Source organism: Numida meleagris, chromosome 4 (genome assembly GCF_002078875.1).
Source record: "Numida meleagris isolate 19003 breed g44 Domestic line chromosome 4, NumMel1.0, whole genome shotgun sequence".
Classification (NCBI taxonomy): domain Eukaryota; kingdom Metazoa; phylum Chordata; class Aves; order Galliformes; family Numididae; genus Numida; species Numida meleagris.
The window spans coordinates 24,120,725-24,136,558 of NC_034412.1; the positions used below are offsets into that span (position 1 = coordinate 24,120,725).

The window sequence follows — 15,834 nt, forward strand, 5'->3', positions numbered from 1 at the left end:
GACTGACCAAGGAGTAGACTAGTGACAGCAGCAGTAACTGCCATTAAATAATGGGGCAATGTGGCAGATGGGCTAAATCAAGGCAGAAAGAGGTAACAAGACTATCATTAAACTATCTAAATAAAACTGCACCAGTGTAATCAAAACAGTACAACATGTGAAGTATTATTTGCATCCTACTACATCAATATTTATTTAACAAAATTGTAACTGTACAATGTGAACAGACTTCTTTGCCTCTGGTTATTACAGTTCTAATTAGACTTACAGATGCATACAGCTATTTCTGCCAGTACTTACTACTTCGTGCTATCAACAGTTTTACTTACAGCATCTCATCACCATGTCACCACATCATGTACACCATGAGGTATACACATTTTTAACTGTAATATCAATCTTGTTTAGTAATACATTCCCTTTATTTTAAACACAAGAAATATTTTTAGTGCACACACAAGCACACATGCACTTATACACACATTCCTTCATATGCTAACTATTCTTCAAAGGAAATGGATCGACAATTTGTTTTTATCTAATTCTAGAAGGATATAGGCCATCAATCTCACTTTTCAAAAGATATTTCAAAAGAAGTTGAAGAAAATTGATGCATATTTCATGTGCAGCATTCTCTGCAGATGTATAAGGCATTCTGGACATCTGTTAAAAAATTACTATTACTCGATTTTTTAACTTAGCTATCACCCTTAATAACTGCTATGCCATATGCGCTCAAATGCATTATCTGGAAGTGCTTTCGCACAAGGTAAAGTATGCTTGCTCAGATACAACTTAGTCAAAAAGAAAGTATGGTATTAAGGGTATAGAAAGTCCAAGCGAGAAGAGGTGAGCTCTTAAGTCAGAAGAGACTGAAGAACTAAGGAAGTTGGACACACAGCCTTGACACAGTATATACAGAGGACAAACTGACACAAAAGCGACTGCGGGGTCCTGTGGTATTTTCCTCAACCCTCTGTGTTGAACATTAAATTGCAAAACAATGCTGGAAAAAATGCAGCTGCATGTGGTTAGGTCCAGACTCAGACATCTTGAAAACAACAAAGTTGTCCTTCTATTGTCTTGTGCGTATTCAAAGGCAGTTAACAAGGATTAAGCCAAGGAGTGCTAAATATAACAAGTGTTGGTGCTGGCAAGCTGGAAAATGAACAATGCACAGCCAAGAGCCCAAACAGAGAAGTCAAAATCCTGCTTGCTTCATGGGACTGACCAGCACTGGTATCTTACACTGCATGGAATACCACTACCCCTGACATGGTCCAAGCCAGTGCTATCCTTCACCTACATCCAACACAGTTGCACTGGCTGTTGTTCTGGATGTTAAGTCTTTCTTCCTCAGCTGAAGCTTAGAAACCCTTACAAGTCTTGGGATAACTGCCTTGTAACGTCACACAATGGTAAAATTGCTAAGCTCAAAGAAACACTACTCCTTGTTTCCAAAATTCAGTCTTAAATTATCACTCATGTTGCTCTGGCTTGGTTTGGAAATGAAATGTAAGTTACTACAGGGACTAATGTGCTATAAGCCCTATGTGCTCAGAACAGAGCTCACAATTTAGTCCTGCGATTAAAGCAAGTTTGACAACTGTAGAGAAATCACTGATCATTATGGACTGGCTTTAATAAAAGCAATACTCATTTCTTAAAGATGATGCTTTTATACAATGAAAAAATGAAACTCCCCCCTCCCCTTTCTGTCTTCTTCGGTCACATAAAGGCAATTACATACACTCTTGAAAGCTTGAGACAGATTCCCATTCTGTCACTTTTTTCCCCTTCACATCGCATAGAGAAGGAGAGGAAGAGAAGAGGAAGTGCTTATTTACACTATAATATGACACAATTGATAAAGTCCTTATAAATTGCAGCCAATTGCTTCTATTTTAGGAAGATTTTTTTTTCAATGCGGTTTTCTCTTAACCCCAGTTTTAATGGTCTTAGCATAGCTGCAGCTTTTTAAATGTGCATATCTGTACTCAAAGGTGCCATTAATTTATGCTGGCATAGTTAAAAATGATCAGTAACAGAACATGAAGCGGGCAGTAAGAGACCACTCAGTTGAAATATTCATTGGGAAAACAAGTAAATGTTTTTACTTTTAGGTGGTTTTTTTTTAAACAATACACAATAATCAATGCCCGAACAACAGTAACCATTAATTTAATGTTCATATACATACTGAACACAATATAAAACTTGCTTCTTTTTAAAAGTACATTTTCCTGTAAATGGTCCGTTTTATGGTAATTTTTCTTCAACACATATCTCACAGTGAGCTTAGCTTTAAGAAAAGTCATATAATTTTACAACAATAAACCTGACGTATACGTTTCATCAACATTTTCCCTAGTTTCTACTAACGTTAAAAACTACCTATTTTTTGCAAAGTCTTTAGATAATTTGCGTCTCTGATGCTGAAGTAATCTACCACTTCAGCCAAACTACATAAACCAACAGCTGAACCTGATCTGAACCTTGAAAGTAGATATATTTGGTTGCTGCCTGAAGCAATACAAGTTCAATTGACCTTATTTCACACTATGTATCTACATGGTATACAACTGAAGCCAAAGCCTAAAACAAAAACACAAATAAAAAAAAATTAGTAATAGGAGTTACATCATTACTAGCTCCATTGCCCAGAAGATAAGCAAAATAAAAGTTAACAGGTATTTGATTTACTCTCGTTTTCAAAACCCTTTCCTTGTTGACCAAGTGACTGTGCCCCACAAGGTGGAAAAGATATTCAAACAGTGGTTCCATTCTAATGGAACGATATCTTCAGCTATTGAATAGGTAATGTCTATGCATCATAACTGCCTTTTCCATTTGAAATGACTTTGCTTTCTCCCTCAGCGCTTGTATAGTTTCTTGCAAGTTTAAAATCAATAAAGCAGTACACTTCACCATTCCGTTAAGGCTCAAAGGAAGCCTGAAAGCTCCAAACTTCCTGCTCATGCAGAGAAGCTACACATGATGGTAAGCTGTGATGTAGCACCAGTGAAACTCAAGCTTTTTATATGCAATTTAGAGACAAGACTTGTCCCCTCTAATGCCACCCAATGATAGTGTCTGACAGCCAGGAGAAGGCCTACATCAGCAGCAAAGGGCGATGCTGTTAGAAGGACGCACGCTGCACACCCACGGAGCGCCAAAAGCTTTGATCAACAAGGTGAGAGAGAAGGAGGCTCTTGCAGGTGGGCAGATGAATTCTAGCCTTTTACTGCTTTATCCAACCCCAGGCATGGCCTTGAGCATGCCACTTAAATCCCTTCTGCCCTCAGCTGTCTTATTTGCAAAGTGAGAATAATATTTAGGAATTTCAAGTATAAATTCTAAATCCACAGGAACATTAAAAAAAAAGTTGTCAGGAACTAATGATATAACAAATTCACCAAATGCCGTGATGTGTTCTTCATTATTCACAGCTATCGATCCTGTGCAGGGCTTTCAAGTTTGCTTTGGACTACCTATTTCTAAAAGCAAAAGCTTTATTTCTGCTACAGGTTTGGAACTTGAAGCGATAATTTGTTAACCCCGCAGCCACTTAAGCTGATATCTATGCTGAATTACCTCTTCCAGCCCTAACTTTGAATACTAGCGTTATAATGTAAGGCCAACCAACATAATGCTTAGTTAGCTTACCCTGGAAGATAATTTCACTGAAGTTCTTTTACACACAAAATGCATTTTACTTTTAACATACAAATTATGCTGGCGGAGCACTGCCAGCACTCACAGGCAGTGATCCTCCTGCACTGCTCAGAGCTCCGGGGATGTGTTTGGTGCACTAGGCTGAGCTCCCCAGTAGGAGAGAGCCACAGACATATCTTTGTTTTGCAGTGAAGGAGTGGTTTTGAAGCACGTGGCACCTGGTTGAGGACAATCTGTCTTTTCCTCAATGAACTTCAATACGAAGTTAATAAGTAAAATGAAAAAAAAAAAAAAAAGTGGGCTCCCAGAACTGATGGGTAGTTGGGAAGTGTGAAGCCCAAAACAGCACAAAATGAAAGCGTTTAGCAGATGTCCATTACCATGGACTAAGGCTTCATACCCCCAATTCTTAAAAGATATTTCCAGATGTGTTGCATATAAAATGCAGAGACAAAAATTACCTACTGGCAACTCCTCACAGTCCCTTTAACTTGGCTTTTGCTTTCACTTGTCTCCTCAGTTTATCTACAGTTGCACCAACTTGTAGAACTGACTCTAAATAACACGCAGAACAGCTGTTGCTGCTTCCTTTCACCAAATGCTTGTAGCTTAGATATGTCCTGCCCAGCCAGCCAGAAAAATAAGTCTCACTTTCCACTGTGCAATATTCTGCACACTTCACAATTATGAATGCAAGACCTCACGCTGAAAGGTTACACAAATCACTTATTGCAGAGCTGGGGATAAAATTCTTAAATGACAAAGACCTCCAAGCATTAAGTCATACTACTACATTTCTATTCTTGGTTTTCTGTCTCTAAAAATGTGTGAACGGCCAAAAGCAATCCATTTCTTTGTATATTCTGTTGGTATTTCCAGAAGGGAGCAGCTAATTCCTGCACTATGAAAGGTCTGTGCTACCAGAATCCCACAGGAGAGATGACACAATCTGTTAATCATGGTTTTAGCAGCTTAGATCATGACATGCATCGCTCAATTTTGTTTGATCATCTCCAGTGTTTGTTTCAATAGCTTTCAATTACTCTCATTTATCATCTTGTAACACCTACAATGGCTGATTTTAAAGAAATTAATCAAATGATTTGTTGCAAATGTTTGCCTGTAAGATGCAGCTTTCTGAAGAACAAAACTTTCCTTTTTCAATTTCTAGTTTATTCTTATTATTTTAAAATCCAAGTAAATATGATGGACCAAAGACAAAATCTGGCTTGCTTTCCTCTTGTTATTCCTACAGACTCTTTAACTGCTCCTGGCTCTGCAGACACCCAGCGCGACACTTGACCTGATTTTCTGCAGCACTGAGCATTCACAACTGTGACTGAGCTCACGTGGGGCTACCCGCACAGCGCCACTCATAAGGCAAATAATTATGGTCTGATTGCACAAGACTTAAGAGTTATGGCACAAAATTCTAATCTTATGCCAACACATGGGTTAAAGTCTAAATTAATCATTTTCTCCTTCTCACTTACCCATTAGGATTATTTATCTACAATTCTCCTACCTACCCACTTTGAACATAAAACAAACATAATAAAAAAGGGCTGTAAAGAAATTAGCTCTGCTGTCCTCAGATTGTGAGTATAAAAGACAGTTTGAAGACTTCTGCTTCTCTGCACTGATATTTCCACAACTCAGATTGAGACTTAAGATGAACTCCATGGTATTTTTAGGGAGATGCAAGGGGACTGAGTCAAAAAAAGCCCATAGGGCAAAAGTAAGGAGATAATTTGCCTAGCATACAGAAATGAAACTGGAGTCATCTTCCAAACAAAAAAATGAGGAACAAGAACTTGGAAAAAGACCGAATGATGACACGGACAGCCTACGTGTTCACTATACCTTGGGTTAAGGTTTTAGAAGATAGCTGAGTTAACACAAAATGAAATGCTGCTCTACAAAAAGGGATACCTGTTCATTTGCTTTTGTAGTAAGTCAGCTCAGCATACTAAAATGGCATTCAAGTTTCCAGGTTTTTGCATAGGCAGTTTTATTGAGCCAAGCCAGGGCTGCAGGAGGTACAGTATCAGCTGTGCACAGAAAAGCACCAGGACAGTAAAGTTGGAAGCAGACGAGACTGAAAAGGATGACTTCTTCCTCAGCACATAAAAACTGCTGCAAACAGGAAGGCAAGCGGGGAATAAACACAATAAACACTCAGAGAAATCAAGTAAGACATTGAGAAAAACTTGGTAAGAACTAGTGAAGCACTCTGAGAGTTTGCTTGAAAGAATGCAATATCCACCACTGAAGATTTTCTTTTTCCCAGATAAGTGGATCACACTTGTCAGGTACAAGTTTAAGCAAAGTTTAAGGAAAAAGATTATTCCTAAAAGATTGGAAAACCAGACAAGGCTTTGGGAACTTGGACTTCTTTGGGTCTGATAACATGACATAACTGTAACTGCCTGCTGGAGAGGAAAGTGCGAGAACTACATCAACTCAATATCCTTTCTTACCTCCCCTGCTCCCCATTTATTTTAATGTTTCTGTGACTTTATCCTCAATGAAATACGTGTGTGACAATAATTAAAATTAAATCCACTGATTAAATCCTCAGTCAAGCACTTTACTGAATAAGTGCTTATTACTGCAAAATAATCCCCGTCTCAGGGACAGCAGGAGTCCCTCGTGTAGTCAAACACATTTAGATGGACACAAAGGCTTTCAGTTTTTATCTGTGAATGGCACAAAGCACAATGGGCCACATTTGTAGACAGTCTGCAGGCACACAAGAAGCAGCTTTAATAGATTTTTATGCTACCTTGGAAGAGTGTTTACTCATCTGTAATTTTTTTTTGCTGCAGCGGACATCTGGCATTCTATTATGCACTGCATCTGGAACAATGCCAAGAATAAAACCAATTTCCACAAAGAGAAGCAAAGCCTGACATGCAGAACGCTGGAGGAAGGAAGAACAATTTGGAGTTTTATTCTTTGGGCATTTGTTTTTTGTTCTGCCCTTTCTCACATGGCACTAGTGGGAAAAGCCAAGAGGAGCTGCAGAACAATTTGTGCCAATCAGCAAAGAAAACAAACATTTCAGAGTTTCATGCAAACTAAAAACTCTGGGAAGTGGCTAATGCTAGTCCTAGTCCTCATCATCGTTAGCAGGGTATGCACAAAGGCTCAAGGAAAATATTCACTAAAATAATAACCTAAGTTCACGTAGCTGCTAACAGAAAGAACATTAGAGTACCTAACACCTGAAATTCCTAAAACAAGTTTGTGAAAACTGAACAGGAGCTAAAATGCATAGCAGAGGTAGACAAGATAAAGTTGGCCAATAAACTATTAAAAAAACCTAACAAAAACCAAATACAGAATCAAAACTTACCTCTCAACCTTAACAATTACCTGAGAAAACTCAACCTCACGTCAAATCACACACCCTTCACCTACCACCACTACAACACTGAAACAATCCAAAACTAAAGCCTTCCATGGAAAAATTACCCAACCCTTAAATCTTACCATGTCATATAAATCAACGACACAGCTACAGGAACCCCCAAACCTGGCAATCAGCAAAACAACACTGCAAGTCTGATTTCACAAATCTTCTTTCAAGTCTTCTTCCCAACAGACTAAACAACCCTATTCTACCATCCCAAGAACTTCTTCGTACTCTCCTCAAGACTGACAAGCAAGAAACCTGGCAGGTATTTAAACCAAGCACAAGACATAGAATAAAACCCATCAAAACACATGAAAAAATCCTCTTTGCTACTGAGCAAGCCAGTGAGCTTCAAGATAAACTTCATCTGTATACTGCACAGTTTCAATAATCTAAAGAAGCCATCAGTGCTACCACAGATGCATTAAGTCAGATCACCAACCTCTCATTCTGTAAAGCCACATTTTTTATCTCAAGAATTTACAACAGTAACTCCAGAATCTGCACACTGCTAGGTACCTCCGATCCATCCTAACCTGACACTGACTCAGCCTAACGGCACTGGAGCAAACCCACTAATCAGCTGACATCCTCATTAATTACTTAAGAGATTCTAAAGATACAACCAGCCCTTATTTTCTTAAAACATGCAGATGACAGCTATTCTGTAGTCTGAAAACTGATATTCGACCATCCAATACATGCTGTTGGCCACTCTTCTGTGAGACTGCTCGTAGAACCTATCCTGCTATCGCTTCCCTGTATGCCCAGACCGACACCCCTCGTGCCTCTAAGCCAACAGCCACCTGAAATTCAAACAAGTGATAACGTCCAGGCAGCGTATCAACAACTGCTGTGTTTGCTGCCGGAACACTTTGCATTGCTTTCTTTCACCGATCAAACCAGAACTTTCCCGAAAGCCACTGCTACACAAAAGGGTATCAGCATTTTGACTGATCTGAAGAAATGCCTCTGACACATACTGCAACAGCCTCTGCCTCAGGTTGTGCTCTTGGGTTTTACAAATGCCACAGCCTACCACTTCTACCAGAGTACTGTTAAAGCCTCTACTGGAAAAGTATACCTTAAAATACTTTCCTCTCATCTCCCAATCTTAAAACAACTCAAGCATCACAAACTGGAGAGCAGAAGTATATTTTTCCATGGACACATGTAACCATTCTGGAGCTAAAAAAAGAACCCCAAAACACCACACACACACAAACCAAAAAAAAACCAACAAACAACAACAATAACAAACAACCCCAACAACAAAAAATCCTGCAAACACATTTCCAGTGACCATATTAAATAATTCAGACTGCAATCCCAATTTAAACCCAAATCCAGAGTCCTCACAGGGGGATACTCCAGACTAACATCATTCCTCTCCTGAAGATGACTTCTCCAAAACTGCACAGGTGAAGAACGGCAGGACCAGCAGCATAAACTCAAAAATAATTACTCAGCAGCAGAACAATCCAGAGAACAAAATCATTCCACTTCTGAGTTGTTGCTCATGACCCAAAACTCACTGTGAAACACATCTGGAAATCAAAAATTCACAACCACTTTAAATAATGAACTTAACAGGGAAAGTGGCTTTATTACACAGCAGTTTCCTCCGCCTCCAAAGTTCCATGGTTAAGATAACTTATTTCTCTGCCCCACAGGAAATATCAACATCTTCCCTCTCTCACAGCAACTGCTTCCTACCTGTGATTTTATTTCAGGCTCAAGGCGTTTGACTCAGAATGTTGTCTGCTTCTTCACAGCACTATCAGCTGACCTCCATAACACTCTATCTACACCAAAGAGCCTTTGGACTCTTACATATGAAGATGCTCTGGGGAAAAAGAGGAATCTATAAGGACTGAAGACATTAAAGATAAGCTACCCACCAGCATTCCCTAATGACCGCTCAGACACACCAGGCACATGAAATCAATGCTATGGTAACAGTAAATATGGGAGAAGTTATTAACAAATACTACGTAAAACTGGAAATAGTTCTGCAATAGTCCAAAGTGCTGGTAATCCTAGGGAAAAGACACATCAGCACCTGGAGACAAGATTTATTTTAGCTCACTAAATAATCTTGAATAAATGCTTCTATCATTTGGTGATGAAATGAATCTCAGTCAGTCAACAAGCCCAGGAAGAATCAGCAGGGGGTGAAATTGCCTATTCTTTGCTGTTTAAAAATATCTTTCACACAGCAATAAATCCATTCAAAGGAAAACTTTATTGGGAAATTATGCTTCCAAATACTACCTATTTCACTGCTTGTTCAATGGTCCAGATAGACAAATGATGACCGAAGATGGCAGAACCAGCAGAGACCCCAAATCCAAACTGGTCACTAAAACCAGACAGGTTTTATCTGAAACATAAGGAGGAAAAGCAAGAACAGAGAAGCAGACAAACACGCCCAACAAGAAGCTGATTCAGTGTCTTTTCCCAAGGACTTTGTATCCAAGAAGGCTATTTGCCTTTCATCTCTATGACTTTTTCACACATTGTCAGATTCAAACCACGTTTGACAGGAGGACAGGTATTCCAAAGATGACTTCCGGAAAGAAGCTGAAGGTGCAGACAGGAGGCCAGCTCAGCAGTGCCACTCCTCTGTCCTGTTATGGGGTGCCACCCACGTGTCCTGCTCGCCAGCCAAGGCACGGCAGGGCGGAGCCCAGGCTGCAGCAGCCACATGTGTGGGCAGCCTGCAAGGGCACCGGGAAAGTACTGCGTTAACTGCAGCAAGGAATGTACCAACAAGGCTACCAAAACAGGCTTCAGTAATCCCAGTGACCACAGAACAACACATTTAGTGTTTCTCACCTTCTTCCTCTTTGCCCTTTTCTAAGATTGTTTTTCCTCTTGACTCAGTACAAACACAGGGGGCTTTTTTGGCAACCCAAACAGTAAGCCTTTGCCATTCCATGGGGAAAAAAATCCCTATCCTGATCTCTAAGGATTATTAAATGAGACTGTGAACTGAGATGAGCAATACAGGACTAACTACCAGTAGCCTCCAAATAAAGCAGCTACAGTTGCCTCACAGAAAACAGCCTAACAGGAAGATCAGGAATGGACACGAGCTATGCTGCACAAACCAACATTTCTGGGAAACCCAGAACAGGAACAGGGAAGAAGAGCAACTCAGAATGCTGAGGCTATACTGATACAAACAAAACCTGTTAAAAGAAAATAAAGACAGTGGGGATCTATTGCTATCTGGCTGGTTTCAGAGGCAGCAGAAGGTCACAGCTTCATTCAGGGGAAGAAAGTAACTACAAATTTAAGGTCAGCATTCCAAGTATGGATCATGTAATCTTCAGCAACTCAAACAGAAAAATACTTGCTCCTCACAGATTTCTCTGCTTGGTTATAAAGATGGTCTCTAACAGGCCTGCTGACAGACAGACCTGCTTACACATATCCTCCCAGTGAATGAAAGACTAAGGTAAGGAGAAAAAGTAATGGATGAAGGGAGAAAAAAACCCTCTCACCTAGAAGGGAATCATCATACCTTTACTATCAAATGCAAGACACTGAAGATGAAAAGCTCATGTTCTCTAAGCACTGCTGGTAAAATATAACAGAAGCCCTGGGCAAGAGAAACTACCATTACCAGAAACTCAGGATCTCCAGGGAGAGAGGAAATTCCAGCAGCTGATCCACACAAGAGGTTATTTTTCCCTGGAAAACTTCTTGGCTTTTGTTTTTGCAGAGAAGGGATCAGAGCGTATCGTTTTAAACATTGCAGAATTTGCAGACACTTCCTTCTGTACTTTGCACAGATAGGAAGTGAATTTTCAGTATCTTTTACACAGCTACGCAGAATGAAAATACATACATGAAATGTATGAACATAATGAAAGTGTCAGGCTGTAAGAGCAAGAGTAGGAATGTTCTGAAGCATTTCCTTAAACAGATTCTCAGCTCCCATGAAATAAGTTCAAACCGAAAGCTGTAACCCCAGTAGTTAAACAAGGGAGCACTTCCTTTAGGAATGATTCTTACAGAAAATACATGGAAGACACAAACTTTCCTTTTTTCTTTTACCTGCTCCTACCTCCATCTCCCACAAAAATATCCAAATTTAAACATTTATCTCTAAGCATCACCTTCACCTCTGAGGCTAAATTAAAGCAAGCTTTTCCAGCGTACACAGTATACACAATGAGATCATTCAATAAAGCATTCAACAATCATTTAAATAATTAAAGATGTTGAGGAAGATTTTTTCAGAAGTTAAATCAACACTTTGTACCGGCAGAAATCAAGTTCTTAAAACACAGAGAACATGATTACACGTTTTCAATAGCCTAGGGATGAGATTTCATGCAACAGCTGAACCAAACTGTCGGGTTGCTGCCGACAAAAAGCAGTCCCTGCTCCTTCCTCCTACTCCTGGCCTCACGTTCCTGCTTCTGCCCTTACAACTGCTCTGATGCTGGTGTGACCCCCAGCGAACCAGTGAATGGAAAGAGAGGAGAATGGAAAAAAGCAGAAGGTGGCAACAGCCCATCCCTGCTGCCCTCCCTACCATCATCTTCCACTGCCTCCACCCAAACCACAGACCTATTTTACCTTACTGGCTCAACTGTAAATCGAGCATGCCTTGTTCATTTCTTTTGGAAAACAATAGAGTAAACACACAACAAAATCTAATCCTTACACATTTGTTTGGTTTTGAATCAGCACTACAATTTGACAAAAATATAGTGGATTATAGTATCATAAAACACTCGCTACGCTTGGCATAGTTTTTACTTATTACTAGAATGTGTTACTTGAAATCAAAATTTTTCAAATATCTTAAGAAATCATTAATTTGAGACTGAAAACACTACCCTGGTGATAAGTTGATCTCTCTAAAGGATGTATGAACAACCTCTCCTTAAATCAGAAATACCAAAAATACCCAAACCCACAACTACGCAAGAAACAGAAGAGATCCTATTAGAGATCTGTTTGAAAGAAGAATACAAATGCAAAAATATGGCATTCATACAGTACTATCAGTTACATTTCAGAGCGACCTATAAGCAGAAGTCAGTGAGGAGCAGCATCTTAAGCCCATTTGAACATCCCCAGCCTCTCCTGCGTGCGCTGACCTGGCCTGCAGCTACCACAGTTCCCTTCTCCTGTGCCTGTACTTGCATTTGGCTTTCTGCCCATTTACACAACCCAGGAAGTCATCTAGCAATTTCTAAACTTGTTTCCACGTTGGTGTCTGGATTGGCTCCTTGAAGCAGCTCATCCCCTGTTCCATCAGCGCAGGGAGCAGCTGCGTGGCCACTGGCACAACAGGACCTCAACAGCACACAAATGGGCCTGGACTGCTCTGGAAATGTATCACATTGAAGTGCCTTAAAGATAAGGACAAAAAATGGATTTCCAAAATTTTCACTTCTAGAGTCCCATGCAGCTTTTTGTCTCTAAAAATAGATCCTTCTGCTCAATAAATAGCAGGCATTGCTTTCTGATAATTCAACACAAATTCCTTGACTAAATGAACTCCAAAGATGTCAAAAGAAAAACAGAATGAGATTATTTGTTCTTATAATCTTTGCAAAAATAGACCAAAACCATCTAATTATGGCAGATGACAGCCAATTTCTTGCCAATGCATGCAATATCTTAACTAAGCATTACCAAAATTATCATGCCCTATTTTGGAGGGAGGTAAAGAGGGAGGGGGGAAGGGCTACCTTCTCATTCTTACATTTCTCATTTTTCTATCAGTATTAGTCTGCATTAGCAGCCAAATCATACACACACACGCACACAACACTGCCAGTGACCTACTAGAAAGTTGCTATAGCAACGACTGCTTTCAGAAATACATGTTGTGCATTTTAAGTGCCATCATAGCGTAACTCATCTGTCAATTAATAACCAGGGCTCAGAATAACACATCAGATGAACCCAAAACAGAAAAAAAAAAAAAAAAAGAAGATAGCACAGCTTTAGGTCTACAAAATGAAATATCTGGAAACCAATTACAAGTTTAGACTCACAAACAACAAAAAAATCTGCTTACTTATCTAGCTCCCAAATGTAACTATCGCATTTCTATTTAGGTGCAAAAAACTAAGTAAGTATGAAAAAAACCTGCAATTATAAGGGGAAAATCACTCATATGGATCATTATGAATCATTATATAGTCTAAGCAACTTGTAAAATCAAGATGTAGGAACATACCCAAAGTAATTTAATTTTCTATTATTTGTTTTGATTAAAATCCCCATAATAAGAAAAAAGAACACTGTATTTTAAAATATATAAAGTGGGAACCTAGTATAGAGAACACAGTTCAGGAATGGAGTGTAAAGTTTCAACCTCACTGGACTTCACAAGATCAGCTGGCAAAGCCTTTCTGAATTAGTAGTCGAGCTCAAGGAATAACAGTGACTCTTTCTCCAGACCTGGACACCTACCAGCTCTTGGCTGGATGTCTTTTAGCTCACTTGGTGATAGCCATCATACGCAATGCCTAACAACAGTAAAGAACTACACATCCCGAATAGTAGCTAGTCACTGAGACGGACAACCTCAGGAAAAATCAGCTGTCACAACCGACAGCCTTGGCAATGCTGTAGGACTGCCAGGAGCTGCTGACTTCGTAGCTTCCTCAGCTCCTCACGGGTCTTCATGGAAGTGCACATACTCAGTGCCAAGTTTTGCCTTACCATCTCGGCTACGGCGTATCTCCTGTTCTCAGACTATCCTTTCTGACCTTTAGAAAGCTAAGTTGAAATGAAGAATATTCTCTGTGTAACAGACAAAGGTTTGTCTGAGAATTTTGCACAGACTCGGGAGAACCAAGTGCTGCCTCTGGCAATGACACAGAAAGAAACACTGCAGTGGCTTCTCAGCTGTAATGTGACCTTGAGAAGCGCTTCAATTTCCTTTCTCACATACTCCAAACCCAGTTCAAATCATTTTCTCACATGATAAAGACTGGGGAAAAAAAAAAAAAAAAACAGCTGTGTATTGTTTTCTGCTTGGGAACATGGAGCTGCCAGCAGCCGGTGAAGGCCGAGCGGTGCTGGTGTGGGCACAGCAAGGCAGCGGGCACAGAGCGGCCAGCCTGTCTGTGCCCACCATGACCACCACCTGCCAGGGAGCTCAGCACCAGGGCTCAAAAGCCCTGCATTGAGAAGCCAGTTTTCACAACAAGATGAGTCAGTTTTTTCCTGCTGTCTCTGGACCACAGGCAGCACTGCCGATGCACAGCACTAACTAAACAATACTGTTTTAAGGTGACAGCCAAGTTCCCCTTAACCTTTGCAACAAGATACCATTAAGCAGGGCCCTGGAAGTTTTGTATCCAGAATTTTGAATTGTAACCAAGTTCAAACACAGAATGTGGCTGACGGCAGTTTCCTGAGTCAAACCTTTCCATAACTAGGAAAGAGGCAAGATGTCTTAATCGTGAAAGTTAATTAAAAAAATCACGCTTGTTCACAGTTAAATTCTTACTTATTTCTAAACACCAGCATAAATAAATCTATAATAATAAAAAAACACCATGCTGGGCAGAAGATTTGAAAAGATCAGCATTCCTACCAAGGCCAAAAGCAGGGCACATGGCACCTACATGCACGTAGCCATACTCCCCTGGAATAATCTCAAAATCCAGCTCACCTCGACTGCTCGTATTTGCATACATTAGATTTTGTATCAGCATAACCCTTCAACTCAATTCTTTTTAAATCCCTGCAATCAATTTTGAAGAAAAATACCATTTAATCACATTCTTTCTTACCTCCCATAAAACCCTCAAGAATTAAGTCGTTGTCCCTAAACATGCAAATCCAAGCAATTCTTAGGTTCTCCCTGCATCCCAAACGAGTCAATACGTTTTAACACATATGCTGCTTCTGTCTTCATGTTTGGAGGAGCTAAAGTGCCACCATTCAGGGAAACAAAATGCATTTTACAAAATGCCACTGTTTTCTTTCTACATAAATTTGCTCTTAAAAACAAATATCTGAAATGTGATGCTTATCTGTGAAAATAGAAGTCACTTTTCAACTCACCTTTTTCTTCAGATTGAGCTCAAATGCCCACATTAATACCAGCTTTGTTAACAGAATGCCATCAATATAATCTCACTAAATTAATACGTTAGCACTATCAGGAAAAAATTAACTGTTTAAATGAAGCCTACATGGCTTTTTTCCAATAACGCGTTCACTACGTACATCATTCTCACATTTTACACTTCATTCTTAAAAGGTATCAGCAATAAGCCTGTGGGATTCACCAGGCTTTCTGTTTTATTTGAAGGTTATGCTTTCTTCTTCCTTAAAAACATTGAAGTGATATTTACCAGCAATCTAACCACAACTCTATTGCCCATTGGCAATGCTCATGGGCAATGTATAATACACACTTTGCACTGAAGAGTACCAGTGCCCAATTTGACATCAAGTCTCAAACAAGCTGAATTTTTCCCTAGTTGACTAATTAAAGAAAAAGTAGTTCTTAAAGCAGATAAAGTGCTTCTTAAAATATTTCTCCATAACATTTCACATAATTTATTATGGATGAAGTAGAATAAAACCTTATTGCCTGTTGCACTGATCAGTGTGCGTCCCCATCCTGCAACCACTTGCTGCCTGAGTGTGATGAGTGCATCAACTTTTTCCTAAGAGAATTATCTTAAGAACTAATGGAAAAGATAAACACTGAAACTATCTCCTCTCAGACAACAGGAAAAAAATCT

The 15,834-nt window shown here is 39.7% G+C and overlaps 1 protein-coding gene across 4 annotated transcripts in view; it reads right to left on the reverse strand.

The window, feature by feature from the left end:
* STAG1 (stromal antigen 1) overlaps positions 1 to 15,834 on the reverse strand; it is a 167,965-nt gene that overhangs the window by 133,057 nt on the left and 19,074 nt on the right. The window lies entirely within an intron of this gene.